Raw genomic sequence first — 18,220 nt, 5'->3', positions numbered from 1 at the left:
GTCTGAATCCATATTCTGGTAGAACACTGGCTGAGTGAGTATTCTTTAAACATAGACTGAGTCCATATTCTGTTAGAACACAGACTGAGTAATTTTTGAACAAAATCTGAGTTCATATTCTGTTAGAACACAGACTGAGTTAGTAATTTTTGATCTGAACCCACATTCTGTTAGAACACAGGCTAAGTGAGTGTTATGTTAGAACACTGAGCTGAGTGAGTATTCTTTAAACATAGACTTAGTCCATATTCTGTTAGAATGCAGACTGAGTAATATTTGAACAAAATCTGAGTCCACATTCTGTTAGAACACAGACTGAGTTAGTAATATTTGATCTGAATCCACATTCTGTTAGAACACAGGCTGAGTTAGTATTCTGTTAGAACACTGGCTACGTGAGTGTTCTGTTGGAATACTGAGGTGAGTGAGTATTCTTTAAATATAGACTGAGTCCATATTCTGTTAGAACACAGGCTGTGTGAGTATTCTGTTAGAACACAGGCTGAGTCCATACTTTGGTAAAATATTGGCTGAGTGAGTATTCCTTAAACATAGACTGAGTCCATATTCTGTTAGAACACACACTGAGTAATTTTTGAACAAAATCTAAGTCCATATTCTGTTAGAACACAGACTGCGTTAGTAATTTTTGATCTGAATCCACATTCTGTTAGAAAACAGGCTGAGTTAGTGTTCTGTTAGAACACAGGCTACGTGAGTGTTCTGTTAGAATACTGAGGTGAGTGAGTATTCTTTAAATATAGACTGAGTCCATATTCTGTTAGAACACAGGCTGTGTGAGTATTCTGTTAGAACACAGGCTGAGTCCATACTCTGGTAAAATACTGGCTGAGTGAGTATTCTTTAAACATAGACTGAGCCCATATTCTGTTAGAAACAGACTGAGTAATTTTTGAGAAAATCTGAGTCCACATTCTGTTAGAACACAGGCTGAGTTAGTATTCTGTTAGAACACTGGCTACGTGAGTGTTCTGTTAAAATACTGAGGTGAGTGAGTACTCTTTAATTATAGACTGAATCCATATTCTGTTAGAACACAGGCTGTGTGAGTATTCTGTTAGAACACAGGCTGAGTCCATATTCTGGTAGAACACTGGCTGAGTGAGTATTATTTAAACATAGACTGAGTCCATATTCTGTTAGAACACAGTCTGAGTAATTTTTGAACAAAATCTGAGTTCATATTCTGTTAGAACACAGACTGAGTTAGTAATTTTTGATCTGAAACCACATTCTGTTAGAACACAGGCTAAGTGAGTGATATGTTAGAACACTGAGCTGAGTGAGTATTCTTTAAACATAGACTTAGTCCATATTCTGTTAGAACACAGACTGAGTAATTTTTGAACAAAATCTGAGTCCACATTCTGTTAGAACACAGACTGAGTTAGTAATATTTGATCTGAATCCACATTCTGTTAGAACACAGGCTGAGTTAGTATTCTGTTAGAACACTGGCTACGTGAGTGTTCTGTAGGAATACTGAGGTGAGTGAGTATTCTTTAAATATAGACTGAGTCCATATTCTGTTAGAACACAGGCTGTGTGAGTATTCTGTTAGAACACAGGCTGAGTCCATACTCTGGTAAAATACTGGCTGAGTGAGTATTCTTTAAACATAGACTGAGTCCATATTCTGTTAGAAACAGACTGAGTAATTTTTGAACAAAATCTGAGTCCACATTCTGTTAGAACACAGACTGAGTTAGTAATTTTTGATCTGAATCCACATTCTGTTAGTACACAGGCTGAGTTAGTATTCTGTTAGAACACTGGCTACGTGAGTGTTCTGTTAGAATACTGAGGTGAGTGAGTATTCTTTAATTATAGACTGAATCCATATTCTGTTAGAACACAGGCTGTGTGAGTATTCTGTTAGAACACAGGCTGAGTCCATATTCTGGTAGAACACTGGCTGAGTGAGTATTCTTTAAACATAGACTGAGTCCATATTCTGTTAGAACACAGTCTGAGTAATTTTTGAACAAAATCTGAGTTCATATTCTGTTAGAACACAGACTGAGTTAGTAATTTTTGATCTGAATCCACATTCTGTTAGTACACAGGCTGAGTTAGTATTCTGTTAGAACACTGGCTACGTGAGTGTTCTGTTAGAATACTGAGGTGAGTGAGTATTCTTTAATTATAGACTGAATCCATATTCTGTTAGAACACAGGCTGTGTGAGTATTCTGTTAGAACACAGGCTGAGTCCATATTCTGGTAGAACACTGGCTGAGTGAGTATTCTTTAAACATAGACTGAGTCCATATTCTGTTAGAACACAGGCTGTGTGAGTATTCTGTTAGAACACAGGCTGAGTCCATACTCTGGTAAAATACTGGCTGAGTGAGTATTCTTTAAACATAGACTGAGTCCATATTCTGTTAGAAACAGACTGAGTAATTTTTGAACAAAATCTGAGTCCACATTCTGTTAGAACACAAACTGAGTTAGTAATTTTTGATCTGAACCCACATTCTGTTAGAACACACGCTAAGTGAGTGTTATGTTAGAACACTGAGCTGAGTGAGTATTCTTTAAATATAGACTTAGTCCATATTCTGTTAGAACACAGACTGAGTAATTTTTGAACAAAATCTGAGTCCACATTCTGTTAGAACACAGACTGAGTTAGTAATATTTGATCTGAATCCACATTCTGTTAGAAAACAGGCTGAGTTAGTGTTCTGTTAGAACACAGGCTACGTGAGTGTTCTGTTAGAATACTGAGGTGAGTGAGTATTCTTTAAATATAGACTGAGTCCATATTCTGTTAGAACACAGGCTGTGTGAGTATTCTGTTAGAACACAGGCTGAGTCCATATTCTGGTAAAATACTGGCTGAGTGAGTATTCTTTAAACATAGACTGAGTCCATATTCTGTTAGACACAGACTGAGTAATTTTTGAACAAAATCTGAGTCCACATTCTGTTAGAACACAGACTGAGTTAGTAATTTTTGATCTGAAACCACATTCTGTTAGAACACAGGCTGAATAATTTTTGAAAAAAACTGAGTCCACATTCTGTTAGAACACAGACTGAGTTAGTAATATTTGATCTGAATCCACATTCTGTTAGAACACAGGCTGAGTTAGTATTCTGTTAGAACACTGGCTACGTGAGTGTTCTGTTGGAATACTGAGGTGAGTGAGTATTCTTTAAACATAGACTGAGTCCATATTCTGTTACAACACAGACTGAGTAATTTTTGAACAAAATCTAAGTCCATATTCTGTTAGAACACAGACTGCGTTAGTAATTTTTGATCTGAATCCACATTTTGTTAGAAAACAGGCTGAGTTAGTGTTCTGTTAGAACACAGGCTACGTGAGTGTTCTGTTAGAACACTGAGGTGAGTGAGTATTTTTTAAACATAGACTGCGTCCAAATTCTGTTAGAACACAGACTGAGTTAGTAATTTTTGAACAATATCTGAGTCCACATTCTGTTAGAACACAGGCTAAGTGAGCGTTCTGCTAGAACACAGGCTGAGTGAGTATTCTTGAAAATAGTCTGAATCCATATTCTGGTAGAACACTGGCTGAGTGAGTATTCTTTAAACATAGACTGAGTCCATATTCTGTTAGAACACAGACTGCGTAATTTTTGAACAAAATCTGAGTTCATATTCTGTTAGAACACAGACTGAGTTAGTAATTTTTGATCTGAACCCACATTCTGTTAGAACACAGGCTAAGTGAGTGTTATGTTAGAACACTGAGCTGAGTGAGTATTCTTTAAACATAGACTTAGTCCATATTCTGTTAGAACACAGACTGAGTAATTTTTGAACAAAATCTGAGTCCACATTCTGTTAGAACACAGACTGAGTTAGTAATATTTGATCTGAATCCACATTCTGTTAGAACACAGGCTGAGTTAGTATTCTGTTAGAAAACTGGCTACGTGAGTGTTCTGTTGGATTAGTGAGGTGAGTGAGTATTCTTTAAATATAGACTGAATCCATATTCTGTTAGAACACAGGCTGTGTGAGTATTCTGTTAGAACACAGGCTGAGTCCATACTCTGGTAAAATACTGGCTGAGTGAGTATTCTTTAAACATAGACTGAGTCCATATTCTGTTAGAAACAGACTGAGTAAGTTTTGAACAAATTCTGAGTCCACATTCTGTTAGAACACAGACTGAGTTAGTAATTTTTGATCTGAATCCACATTCTGTTAGAACACAGGCTAAGTTAGTAATTTTTGATCTGAATCCACATTCTGTTAGAAAACTGGCTGAGTTAGTGTTCTGTTAGAACACAGGCTACGTGAGTGTTCTGTTAGAATACTGAGGTGAGTGAGTATTCTTTAAATATAGACTGAGTCCATATTCTTTTAGAACACAGGCTGTGTGAGTATTCTGTTAGAACACAGGCTGAGTCCATACTATGGTAAAATACTGGCTGAGTGAGTATTCTTTAAACATAGACTGAGTCCATATTATGTTAGAAACAGACTGAGTAATTTTTGAACAAAATCTGTGTCCACATTCTGTTAGAACACAGACTGAGTTAGTAATTTTTGATCTGAATCCCCATTCTGTTAGAACACAGGCTGAGTTAGTATTCTGTTAGAACACTGGCTACGTGAGTGTTCTGTTAGAATACTGAGGTGAGTGAGTATTCTTTAAATATAGACTGAGTACATATTCTGTTAGAACACAGGCTGTGTGAGTATTCTGTTAGAACACAGGCTGAGTCCATACTCTGGTAAAATACTGGCTGAGTGAGTATTCTTTAAACTTAGACTGAGTCCATATTCTGTTAGAACACAGACTGAGTAATTTTTGAACAAAATCTAAGTCCATATTCTGTTAGAACACAGACTGCGTTAGTAATTTTTGATCTGAATCCACATTTTGTTAGAAAACAGGCTGAGTTAGTGTTCTGTTAGAACACAGGCTACGTGAGTGTTCTGTTAGAACACTGAGGTGAGTGAGTATTTTTTAAACATAGACTGCGTCCAAATTCTGTTAGAACACAGACTGAGTTAGTAATTTTTGAACAATATCTGAGTCCACATTCTGTTAGAACACAGGCTAAGTGAGCGTTCTGCTAGAACACAGGCTGAGTGAGTATTCTTGAAAATAGTCTGAATCCATATTCTGGTAGAACACTGGCTGAGTGAGTATTCTTTAAACATAGACTGAGTCCATATTCTGTTAGAACACAGACTGAGTAATTTTTGAACAAAATCTGAGTTCATATTCTGTTAGAACACAGACTGAGTTAGTAATTTTTGATCTGAACCCACATTCTGTTAGAACACAGGCTAAGTGAGTGTTATGTTAGAACACTGAGCTGAGTGAGTATTCTTTAAACATAGACTTAGTCCATATTCTGTTAGAACACAGACTGAGTAATTTTTGAACAAAATCTGAGTCCACATTCTGTTAGAACACAGACTGAGTTAGTAATATTTGATCTGAATCCACATTCTGTTAGAACACAGGCTGAGTTAGTATTCTGTTAGAACACTGGCTACGTGAGTGTTCTGTAGGAATACTGAGGTTAGTGAGTATTCTTTAAATATAGACTGAGTCCATATTCTGTTAGAACACAGGCTGTGTGAGTATTCTGTTAGAACACAGGCTGAGTCCATACTCTGGTAAAATATTGGCTGAGAGAGTATTCTTTAAACATAGACTGAGTCCATATTCTGTTAGAAACAGACTGAGTAATTTTTGATCAAAATCTGAGTCCACATTCTGTTAGAACACAGACTGAGTTAGTAATTTTTGATCTGAATCCACATTCTGTTAGAACACAGGCTGAGTTAGTATTCTGTTAGAACACTGGCTACGTGAGTGTTCTGTTAGAATACTGAGGTGAGTGAGTATTCTTTAAATATAGACTGAGTCCATATTCTGTTAGAACACAGGCTGTGTGAGTATTCTGTTAGAACACAGGCTGAGTCCATACTCTGGTAAAATACTGGCTGAGTGAGTATTCTTTAAACATAGACTGAGTCCATATTCTGTTAGAACACAGACTGAGTAATTTTTGAACAAAATCTAAGTCCATATTCTGTTAGAACACAGACTGCGTTAGTAATTTTTGATCTGAATCCACATTTTGTTAGAAAACAGGCTGAGTTAGTGTTCTGTTAGAACACAGGCTACGTGAGTGTTCTGTTAGAACACTGAGGTGAGTGAGTATTTTTTAAACATAGACTGCGTCCAAATTCTGTTAGAACACAGACTGAGTAAGTTTTGAACAAAATCTGAGTCCACATTCTGTTAGAACACAGACTGAGTTAGTAATTTTTGATCTGAATCCACATTCTGTTAGAACACAGGCTGAGTTAGTATTCTGTTAGAACACTGGCTACGTGAGTGTTCTGTTAGAATACTGAGGTGAGTGAGTATTCTTTAAATATAGACTGAGTACATATTTTGTTAGATCACAGGCTGTGTGAGTATTCTGTTAGAACACAGGCTGAGTCCATACTCTGGTAAAATACTGGCTGAGTGAGTATTCTTTAAACATAGACTGAGTCCATATTCTGTTAGAACACAGACTGAGTAATTTTTGAACAAAATCTAAGTCCATATTCTGTTAGAACACAGACTGCGTTAGTAATTTTTGATCTGAATCCACATTTTGTTAGAAAACAGGCTGAGTTAGTGTTCTGTTAGAACACTGAGGTGAGTGAGTATTTTTTAAACATAGACTGCGTCCAAATTCTGTTAGAACACAGACTGAGTTAGTAATTTTTGAACAATATCTGAGTCCACATTCTGTTAGAACACAGGCTAAGGGAGCGTTCTGCTAGAACACAGGCTGAGTGAGTATTCTTGAAAATAGTCTGAATCCATATTCTGGTAGAACACTGGCTGAGTGAGTATTCTTTAAACATAGACTGAGTCCATATTCTGTTAGAACACAGACTGCGTAATTTTTGAACAAAATCTGAGTTCATATTCTGTTAGAACACAGACTGAGTTAGTAATTTTTGATCTGAACCCACATTCTGTTAGAACACAGGCTAAGTGAGTGTTATGTTAGAACACTGAGCTGAGTGAGTATTCTTTAAACATAGACTTAGTCAATATTCTGTTAGAACACTGACTGAGTAATTTTTGAACAAAATCTGAGTCCACATTCTGTTAGAACACAGACTGAGTTAGTAATATTTGATCTGAATCCACATTCTGTTAGAACACAGGCTGAGTTAATATTCTGTTAGAACACTGGCTACGTGAGTGTTCTGTTGGAATTCTGAGGTGAGTGAGTATTCTTTAAATATAGACTGAGTCCATATTCTGTTAGAACACAGGCTGTGTGAGTATTCTGTTAGAACACAGGCTGAGTCCATACTCTGGTAAAATATTGGCTGAGTGAGTATTCCTTAAACATAGACTGAGTCCATATTCTGTTAGAACACACACTGAGTAATTTTTGAACAAAATCTGAGTCCACATTCTGTTAGAACACAGGCTGAGTTAGTATTCTGTTAGAACACTGGCTACGTGAGTGTTCTGTTAGAATACTGAGGTGAGTGAGTATTCTTTAAATATAGACTGAGTCCATATTCTGTTAGAACACAGGCTGTGTGAGTATTCTGTTAGAACACTGGCTGAGTCCATACTCTGGTAAAATACTGGCTGAGTGAGTATTCTTTAAACATAGACTGAGTCCATATTCTGTTAGAACACAGACTGAGTAATTTTTGAACAAAACCTAAGTCCATATTCTGTTAGAACACAGACTGCGTTAGTAATTTTTGATCTGAATCCACATTTTGTTAGAAAACAGGCTGAGTTAGTGTTCTGTTAGAACACAGGCTACGTGAGTGTTCTGTTAGAACACTGAGGTGAGTGAGTATTTTTTAAACATAGACTGCGTCCAAATTCTGTTGGAACACAGACTGAGTAAGTTTTGAACAAAATCTGAGTCCACATTCTGTTAGAACACAGACTGAGTTAGTAATTTTTGATCTGAATCCACATTCTGTTAGAACACAGGCTGAGTTAGTATTCTGTTAGAACACTGGCTACGTGAGTGTTCTGTTAGAATACTGAGGTGAGTGAGTATTCTTTAAATATAGACTGAGTACATATTTTGTTAGATCACAGGCTGTGTGAGTATTCTGTTAGAACACAGGCTGAGTCCATACTCTGGTAAAATACTGGCTGAGTGAGTATTCTTTAAACATAGACTGAGTCCATATTCTGTTAGAACACAGACTGAGTAATTTTTGAACAAAATCTAAGTCCATATTCTGTTAGAACACAGACTGCGTTAGGAATTTTTGATCTGAATCCACATTTTGTTAGAAAACAGGCTGAGTTAGTGTTCTGTTAGAACACTGAGGTGAGTGAGTATTTTTTAAACATAGACTGCGTCCAAATTCTGTTAGAACACAGACTGAGTTAGTAATTTTTGAACAATATCTGAGTCCACATTATGTTAGAACACAGGCTAACTGAGTGTTCTGCTAGAACACAGTCTGAGTGAGTATTCTTGAAAATAGTCTGAATCCATATTCTGGTAGAACACTGGCTGAGTGAGTATTCTTTAAACATAGACTGAGTCCATATTCTGTTAGAACACAGACTGAGTAATTTTTGAACAAAATCTGAGTTCATATTCTGTTAGAACACAGACTGAGTTAGTAATTTTTGATCTGAACCCACATTCTGTTAGAACACAGGCTAAGTGAGTGTTATGTTAGAACACTAAGCTGAGTGAGTATTCTTTAAACATAGACTTAGTCCATATTCTGTTAGAACACAGACTGAGTAATTTTTGAACAAAATCTGAGTCCACATTCTGTTAGAACACAGACTGAGTTAGTAATATTTGATCTGAATCCACATTCTGTTAGAACACAGGCTGAGTTAGTATTCTGTTAGAACACTGGCTACGTGAGTGTTCTGTAGGAATACTGAGGTTAGTGAGTATTCCTTAAATATAGACTGAGTCCATATTCTGTTAGAACACAGGCTGTGTGAGTATTCTGTTAGAACACAGGCTGAGTCCATACTCTGGTAAAATATTGGCTGAGAGAGTATTCTTTAAACATAGACTGAGTCCATATTCTGTTAGAACACAGACTGAGTAATTTTTGAACAAAATCTAAGTCCATATTCTGTTAGAACACAGACTGCGTTAGTAATTTTTGATCTGAATCCACATTTTGTTAGAAAACAGGCTGAGTTAGGGTTCTGTTAGAACACAGGCTACGTGAGTGTTCTGTTAGAATACTGAGGTGAGTGAGTATTCTTTAAATATAGACTGAGTCCATATTCTGTTAGAACACAGGCTGGGTGAGTATTCTGTTAGAACACAGGCTGAGTCCATACTCTGGTAAAATACTGGCTGAGTGAGTATTCTTTTAACATAGACTGAGTCCATATTCTGTTAGAAACAGACTGAGTAATTTTTGATCAAAATCTGAGTCCACATTCTGTTAGAACACAGACTGAGTTAGTAATTTTTGATCTGAATCCACATTCTGTTAGAACACAGGCTGAGTTAGTATTCTGTTAGAACACTGGCTACGTGAGTGTTCTGTTAGAATACTGAGGTGAGTGAGTATTCTTTAAATATAGACTGAGTCCATATTCTGTTAGAACACAGGCTGTGTGAGTATTCTGTTAGAACACAGGCTGAGTCCATACTCTGGTAAAATACTGGCTGAGTGAGTATTCTTTAAACATAGACTGAGTCCATATTCTGTTAGAACACAGACTGAGTAATTTTTGAACAAAATCTAAGTCCATATTCTGTTAGAACACAGACTGCGTTAGTAATTTTTGATCTGAATCCACATTTTGTTAGAAAACAGGCTGAGTTAGTGTTCTGTTAGAACACAGGCTACGTGAGTGTTCTGTTAGAACACTGAGGTGAGTGAGTATTTTTTAAACATAGACTGCGTCCAAATTCTGTTAGAACACAGACTGAGTAAGTTTTGAACAAAATCTGAGTCCACATTCTGTTAGAACACAGACTGAGTTAGTAATTTTTGATCTGAATCCACATTCTGTTAGAACACAGGCTGAGTTAGTATTCTGTTAGAACACTGGCTACGTGAGTGTTCTGTTAGAATACTGAGGTGAGTGAGTATTCTTTAAATATAGACTGAGTACATATTTTGTTAGATCACAGGCTGTGTGAGTATTCTGTTAGAACACAGGCTGAGTCCATACTCTGGTAAAATACTGGCTGAGTGAGTATTCTTTAAACATAGACTGAGTCCATATTCTGTTAGAACACAGACTGAGTAATTTTTGAACAAAATCTAAGTCCATATTCTGTTAGAACACAGACTGCGTTAGTAATTTTTGATCTGAATCCACATTTTGTTAGAAAACAGGCTGAGTTAGTGTTCTGTTAGAACACTGAGGTGAGTGAGTATTTTTTAAACATAGACTGCGTCCAAATTCTGTTAGAACACAGACTGAGTTAGTAATTTTTGAACAATATCTGAGTCCACATTCTGTTAGAACACAGGCTAAGGGAGCGTTCTGCTAGAACACAGGCTGAGTGAGTATTCTTGAAAATAGTCTGAATCCATATTCTGGTAGAACACTGGCTGAGTGAGTATTCTTTAAACATAGACTGAGTCCATATTCTGTTAGAACACAGACTGCGTAATTTTTGAACAAAATCTGAGTTCATATTCTGTTAGAACACAGACTGAGTTAGTAATTTTTGATCTGAACCCACATTCTGTTAGAACACAGGCTAAGTGAGTGTTATGTTAGAACACTGAGCTGAGTGAGTATTCTTTAAACATAGACTTAGTCAATATTCTGTTAGAACACTGACTGAGTAATTTTTGAACAAAATCTGAGTCCACATTCTGTTAGAACACAGACTGAGTTAGTAATATTTGATCTGAATCCACATTCTGTTAGAACACAGGCTGAGTTAATATTCTGTTAGAACACTGGCTACGTGAGTGTTCTGTTGGAATTCTGAGGTGAGTGAGTATTCTTTAAATATAGACTGAGTCCATATTCTGTTAGAACACAGGCTGTGTGAGTATTCTGTTAGAACACAGGCTGAGTCCATACTCTGGTAAAATATTGGCTGAGTGAGTATTCCTTAAACATAGACTGAGTCCATATTCTGTTAGAACACACACTGAGTAATTTTTGAACAAAATCTGAGTCCACATTCTGTTAGAACACAGGCTGAGTTAGTATTCTGTTAGAACACTGGCTACGTGAGTGTTCTGTTAGAATACTGAGGTGAGTGAGTATTCTTTAAATATAGACTGAGTCCATATTCTGTTAGAACACAGGCTGTGTGAGTATTCTGTTAGAACACTGGCTGAGTCCATACTCTGGTAAAATACTGGCTGAGTGAGTATTCTTTAAACATAGACTGAGTCCATATTCTGTTAGAACACAGACTGAGTAATTTTTGAACAAAATCTAAGTCCATATTCTGTTAGAACACAGACTGCGTTAGTAATTTTTGATCTGAATCCACATTTTGTTAGAAAACAGGCTGAGTTAGTGTTCTGTTAGAACACAGGCTACGTGAGTGTTCTGTTAGAACACTGAGGTGAGTGAGTATTTTTTAAACATAGACTGCGTCCAAATTCTGTTGGAACACAGACTGAGTAAGTTTTGAACAAAATCTGAGTCCACATTCTGTTAGAACACAGACTGAGTTAGTAATTTTTGATCTGAATCCACATTCTGTTAGAACACAGGCTGAGTTAGTATTCTGTTAGAACACTGGCTACGTGAGTGTTCTGTTAGAATACTGAGGTGAGTGAGTATTCTTTAAATATAGACTGAGTACATATTTTGTTAGATCACAGGCTGTGTGAGTATTCTGTTAGAACACAGGCTGAGTCCATACTCTGGTAAAATACTGGCTGAGTGAGTATTCTTTAAACATAGACTGAGTCCATATTCTGTTAGAACACAGACTGAGTAATTTTTGAACAAAATCTAAGTCCATATTCTGTTAGAACACAGACTGCGTTAGGAATTTTTGATCTGAATCCACATTTTGTTAGAAAACAGGCTGAGTTAGTGTTCTGTTAGAACACTGAGGTGAGTGAGTATTTTTTAAACATAGACTGCGTCCAAATTCTGTTAGAACACAGACTGAGTTAGTAATTTTTGAACAATATCTGAGTCCACATTATGTTAGAACACAGGCTAACTGAGTGTTCTGCTAGAACACAGTCTGAGTGAGTATTCTTGAAAATAGTCTGAATCCATATTCTGGTAGAACACTGGCTGAGTGAGTATTCTTTAAACATAGACTGAGTCCATATTCTGTTAGAACACAGACTGAGTAATTTTTGAACAAAATCTGAGTTCATATTCTGTTAGAACACAGACTGAGTTAGTAATTTTTGATCTGAACCCACATTCTGTTAGAACACAGGCTAAGTGAGTGTTATGTTAGAACACTGAGCTGAGTGAGTATTCTTTAAAAATAGACTTAGTCCATATTCTGTTAGAACACTGACTGAGTAATTTTTGAACAAAATCTGAGTCCACATTCTATTAGAACACAGACTGAGTTAGTAATATTTGATCTGAATCCACATTCTGTTAGAACACAGGCTGAGTTAGTATTCTGTTAGAACACTGGCTACGTGAGTGTTCTGTTGGAATACTGAGGTGAGTGAGTATTCTTTAAATATAGACTGAGTCCATATTCTGTTAGAACACAGGCTGTGTGAGTATTCTGTTAGAACACAGGCTGAGTCCATACTCTGGTAAAATATTGGCTGAGTGAGTATTCCTTAAACATAGACTGAGTCCATATTCTGTTAGAACACACACTGAGTAATTTTTGAACAAAATCTGAGTCCACATTCTGTTAGAACACAGGCTGAGTTAGTATTCTGTTAGAACACTGGCTACGTGAGTGTTCTGTTAGAATACTGAGGTGAGTGAGTATTCTTTAATTATAGACTGAATCCATATTCTGTTAGAACACAGGCTGTGTGAGTATTCTGTTAGAACACAGGCTGAGTCCATATTCTGGTAGAACACTGGCTGAGTGAGTATTCTTTAAACATAGACTGAGTCCATATTCTGTTAGAACACAGGCTGAGTCCATACTCTGGTAAAATACTGGCTGAGTGAGTATTTTTTAAACATAGACTGAGTCCATATTCTGTTAGAAACAGACTGAGTAATTTTTGAACAAAATCTGAGTCCACATTCTGTTAGAACACAGACTGAGTTAGTAATTTTTGATCTGAACCCACATTCTGTTAGAACACAGGCTAAGTGAGTGTTATGTTAGAACACTGGGCTGAGTGAGTATTCTTTAAACATAGACTTAGTCCATATTCTGTTAGAACACAGACTGAGTAATTTTTGAACAAAATCTGAGTCCACATTCTGTTAGAACACAGACTGAGTTATAATATTTGATCTGAATCCACATTCTGTTAGAACACAGGCTGAGTTAGTATTCTGTTAGAACACTGGCTACGTGAGTGTTCTGTAGGAATACTGAGGTGAGTGAGTATTCTTTAAATATAGACTGAGTCCATATTCTGTTAGAACACAGGCTGTGTGAGTATTCTGTTAGAACACAGGCTGAGTCAATACTCTGGTAAAATACTGGCTGAGTGAGTATTCTTTAAACATAGACTGAGTCCATATTCTGTTAGAACACAGACTGAGTAATTTTTGAACGAAATCTAAGTCCATATTCTTTTAGAACACAGACTGCGTTAGTAATTTTTGATCTGAATCCACATTTTGTTAGAAAACAGGCTGAGTTAGTGTTCTGTTAGAACACAGGCTACGTGAGTGTTCTGTTAGAACACTGAGGTGAGTGAGTATTTTTTAAACATAGACTGCGTCCAAATTCTGTTAGAACACAGACTGAGTTAGTAATTTTTGAACAATATCTGAGTCCACATTCTGTTAGAACACAGGCTAAGTGAGCGTTCTGCTAGAACACAGGCTGAGTGAGTATTCTTGAAAATAGTCTGAATCCATATTCTGGTAGAACACTGACTGAGTGAGTATTCTTTAAACATAGACTGAGTCCATATTCTGTTAGAACACAGACTGAGTAATTTTTGAACAAAATCTGAGTTCATATTCTGTTAGAACACAGACTGAGTTAGTAATTTTTGATCTGAACCCACATTCTGTTAGAACACAGGCTAAGTGAGTGTTATGTTAGAACACTGAGCTGAGTGAGTATTCTTTAAACATAGACTTAGTCCATATTCTGTTAGAACACAGACTGAGTAATTTTTGAACAAAATCTGAGTCCACATTCTGTTAGAACACAGACTGAGTTAGTAATATTTGATCTGAATCCACATTCTGTTAGAACACAGGCTGAGTTAGTATTCTGTTAGAACACTGGCTACGTGAGTGTTCTGTTGGAATACTGAGGTGAGTGAGTATTCTTTAAATATAGACTGAGTCCATATTCTGTTAGAACACAGGCTGTGTGAGTATTCTGTTAGAACACAGGCTGAGTCCATACTTTGGTAAAATATTGGCTGAGTGAGTATTCCTTAAACATAGACTGAGTCCATATTCTGTTAGAACACACACTGAGTAATTTTTGAACAAAATCTAAGTCCATATTCTGTTAGAACACAGACTGCGTTAGTAATTTTTGATCTGAATCCACATACTGTTAGAAAACAGGCTGAGGTAGTGTTCTGTTAGAACACAGGCTACGTGAGTGTTCTGTTAGAATACTGAGGTGAGTGAGTATTCTTTAAATATAGACTGAATCCATATTCTGTTAGAACACAGGCTGTGTGAGTATTCTGTTAGAACACAGGCTGAGTCCATACTCTGGTAAAATACTGGCTGAGTGAGTATTCTTTAAACATAGACTGAGCCCATATTCTGTTAGAAACAGACTGAGTAATTTTTGAACAAAATCTGAGTCCACATTCTGTTAGAACACAGGCTGAGTTAGTATTCTGTTAGAACACTGGCTACGTGAGTGTTCTGTTAAAATACTGAGGTGAGTGAGTACTCTTTAATTATAGACTGAATCCATATTCTGTTAGAACACAGGCTGTGTGAGTATTCTGTTAGAACACAGGCTGAGTCCATATTCTGGTAGAACACTGGCTGAGTGAGTATTATTTAAACATAGACTGAGTCCATATTCTGTTAGAACACAGTCTGAGTAATTTTTGAACAAAATCTGAGTTCATATTCTGTTAGAACACAGACTGAGTTAGTAATTTTTGATCTGAAACCACATTCTGTTAGAACACAGGCTAAGTGAGTGATATGTTAGAACACTGAGCTGAGTGAGTATTCTTTAAACATAGACTTAGTCCATATTCTGTTAGAACACAGACTGAGTAATTTTTGAACAAAATCTGAGTCCACATTCTGTTAGAACACAGACTGAGTTATAATATTTGATCTGAATCCACATTCTGTTAGAACACAGGCTGAGTTAGTATTCTGTTAGAACACTGGCTACGTGAGTGTTCTGTAGGAATACTGAGGTGAGTGAGTATTCTTTAAATATAGACTGAGTCCATATTCTGTTAGAACACAGGCTGTGTGAGTATTCTGTTAGAACACAGGCTGAGTCCATACTCTGGTAAAATACTGGCTGAGTGAGTATTCTTTAAACTTAGACTGAGTCCATATTCTGTTAGAACACAGACTGAGTAATTTTTGAACAAAATCTAAGTCCATATTCTGTTAGAACACAGACTGCGTTAGTAATTTTTGATCTGAATCCACATTTTGTTAGAAAACAGGCTGAGTTAGTGTTCTGTTAGAACACAGGCTACGTGAGTGTTCTGTTAGAACACTGAGGTGAGTGAGTATTTTTTAAACATAGACTGCGTCCAAATTCTGTTAGAACACAGACTGAGTTAGTAATTTTTGAACAATATCTGAGTCCACATTCTGTTAGAACACAGGCTAAGTGAGCGTTCTGCTAGAACACAGGCTGAGTGAGTATTCTTGAAAATAGTCTGAATCCATATTCTGGTAGAACACTGGCTGAGTGAGTATTCTTTAAACATAGACTGAGTCCATATTCTGTTAGAACACAGACTGAGTAATTTTTGAACAAAATCTGAGTTCATATTCTGTTAGAACACAGACTGAGTTAGTAATTTTTGATCTGAACCCACATTCTGTTAGAACACAGGCTAAGTGAGTGTTATGTTAGAACACTGAGCTGAGTGAGTATTCTTTAAACATAGACTTAGTCCATATTCTGTTAGAACACAGACTGAGTAATTTTTGAACAAAATCTGAGTCCACATTCTGTTAGAACACAGACTGAGTTAGTAATATTTGATCTGAATCCACATTCTGTTAGAACACAGGCTGAGTTAGTATTCTGTTAGAACACTGGCTACGTGAGTGTTCTGTAGGAATACTGAGGTTAGTGAGTATTCTTTAAATATAGACTGAGTCCATATTCTGTTAGAACACAGGCTGTGTGAGTATTCTGTTAGAACACAGGCTGAGTCCATATTCTGGTAGAACACTGGCTGAGTGAGTATTCTTTAAACATAGACTGAGTCCATATTCTGTTAGAACACAGGCTGAGTCCATACTCTGGTAAAATACTGGCTGAGTGAGTATTTTTTAAACATAGACTGAGTCCATATTCTGTTAGAAACAGACTGAGTAATTTTTGAACAAAATCTGAGTCCACATTCTGTTAGAACACAGACTGAGTTAGTAATTTTTGATCTGAACCCACATTCTGTTAGAACACAGGCTAAGTGAGTGTTATGTTAGAACACTGGGCTGAGTGAGTATTCTTTAAACATAGACTTAGTCCATATTCTGTTAGAACACAGACTGAGTTATAATATTTGATCTGAATCCACATTCTGTTAGAACACAGGCTGAGTTAGTATTCTGTTAGAACACTTGCTACGTGAGTGTTCTGTAGGAATACTGAGGTGAGTGAGTATTCTTTAAATATAGACTGAGTCCATATTCTGTTAGAACACAGGCTGTGTGAGTATTCTGTTAGAACACAGGCTGAGTCCATACTCTGGTAAAATACTGGCTGAGTGAGTATTCTTTAAACATAGACTGAGTCCATATTCTGTTAGAACACAGACTGAGTAATTTTTGAAGGAAATCTAAGTCCATATTCTTTTAGAACACAGACTGCGTTAGTAACTTTTGATCTGAATCCACATTTTGTTAGAAAACAGGCTGAGTTAGTGTTCTGTTAGAACACAGGCTACGTGAGTGTTCTGTTAGAACACTGAGGTGAGTGAGTATTTTTTAAACATAGACTGCGTCCAAATTCTGTTAGAACACAGACTGAGTTAGTAATTTTTGAACAATATCTGAGTCCACATTCTGTTAGAACACAGGCTAAGTGAGCGTTCTGCTAGAACACAGGCTGAGTGAGTATTCTTGAAAATAGTCTGAATCCATATTCTGGTAGAACACTGACTGAGTGAGTATTCTTTAAACATAGACTGAGTCCATATTCTGTTAGAACACAGACTGAGTAATTTTTGAACAAAATCTGAGTTCATATTCTGTTAGAACACAGACTGAGTTAGTAATTTTTGATCTGAACCCACATTCTGTTAGAACACAGGCTAAGTGAGTGTTATGTTAGAACACTGAGCTGAGTGAGTATTCTTTAAACATAGACTTAGTCCATATTCTGTTAGAACACAGACTGAGTAATTTTTGATCAAAATCTGAGTCCACATTCTGTTAGAACACAGACTGAGTTAGTAATATTTGATCTGAATCCACATTCTGTTAGAACACAGGCTGAGTTAGTATTCTGTTAGAACACTGGCTACGTGAGTGTTCTGTTGGAATACTGAGGTGAGTGAGTATTCTTTAAATATAGACTGAGTCCATATTCTGTTAGAACACAGGCTGTGTGAGTATTCTGTTAGAACACAGGCTGAGTCCATACTTTGGTAAAATATTGGCTGAGTGAGTATTCCTTAAACATAGACTGAGTCCATATTCTGTTAGAACACACACTGAGTAATTTTTGAACAAAATCTAAGTCCATATTCTGTTAGAACACAGACTGCGTTAGTAATTTTTGATCTGAATCCACATTCTGTTAGAAAACAGGCTGAGGTAGTGTTCTGTTAGAACACAGGCTACGTGAGTGTTCTGTTAGAATACTGAGGTGAGTGAGTATTCTTTAAATATAGACTGAATCCATATTCTGTTAGAACACAGGCTGTGTGAGTATTCTGTTAGAACACAGGCTGAGTCCATACTCTGGTAAAATACTGG

Source organism: Furipterus horrens, unplaced genomic scaffold (assembly GCF_987537825.1).
Source record: "Furipterus horrens unplaced genomic scaffold, mFurHor1.1.pri manual_scaffold_18, whole genome shotgun sequence".
Lineage (NCBI taxonomy): Eukaryota > Metazoa > Chordata > Mammalia > Chiroptera > Furipteridae > Furipterus > Furipterus horrens.
Note: the sequence above shows the minus strand (reverse complement) of the source record.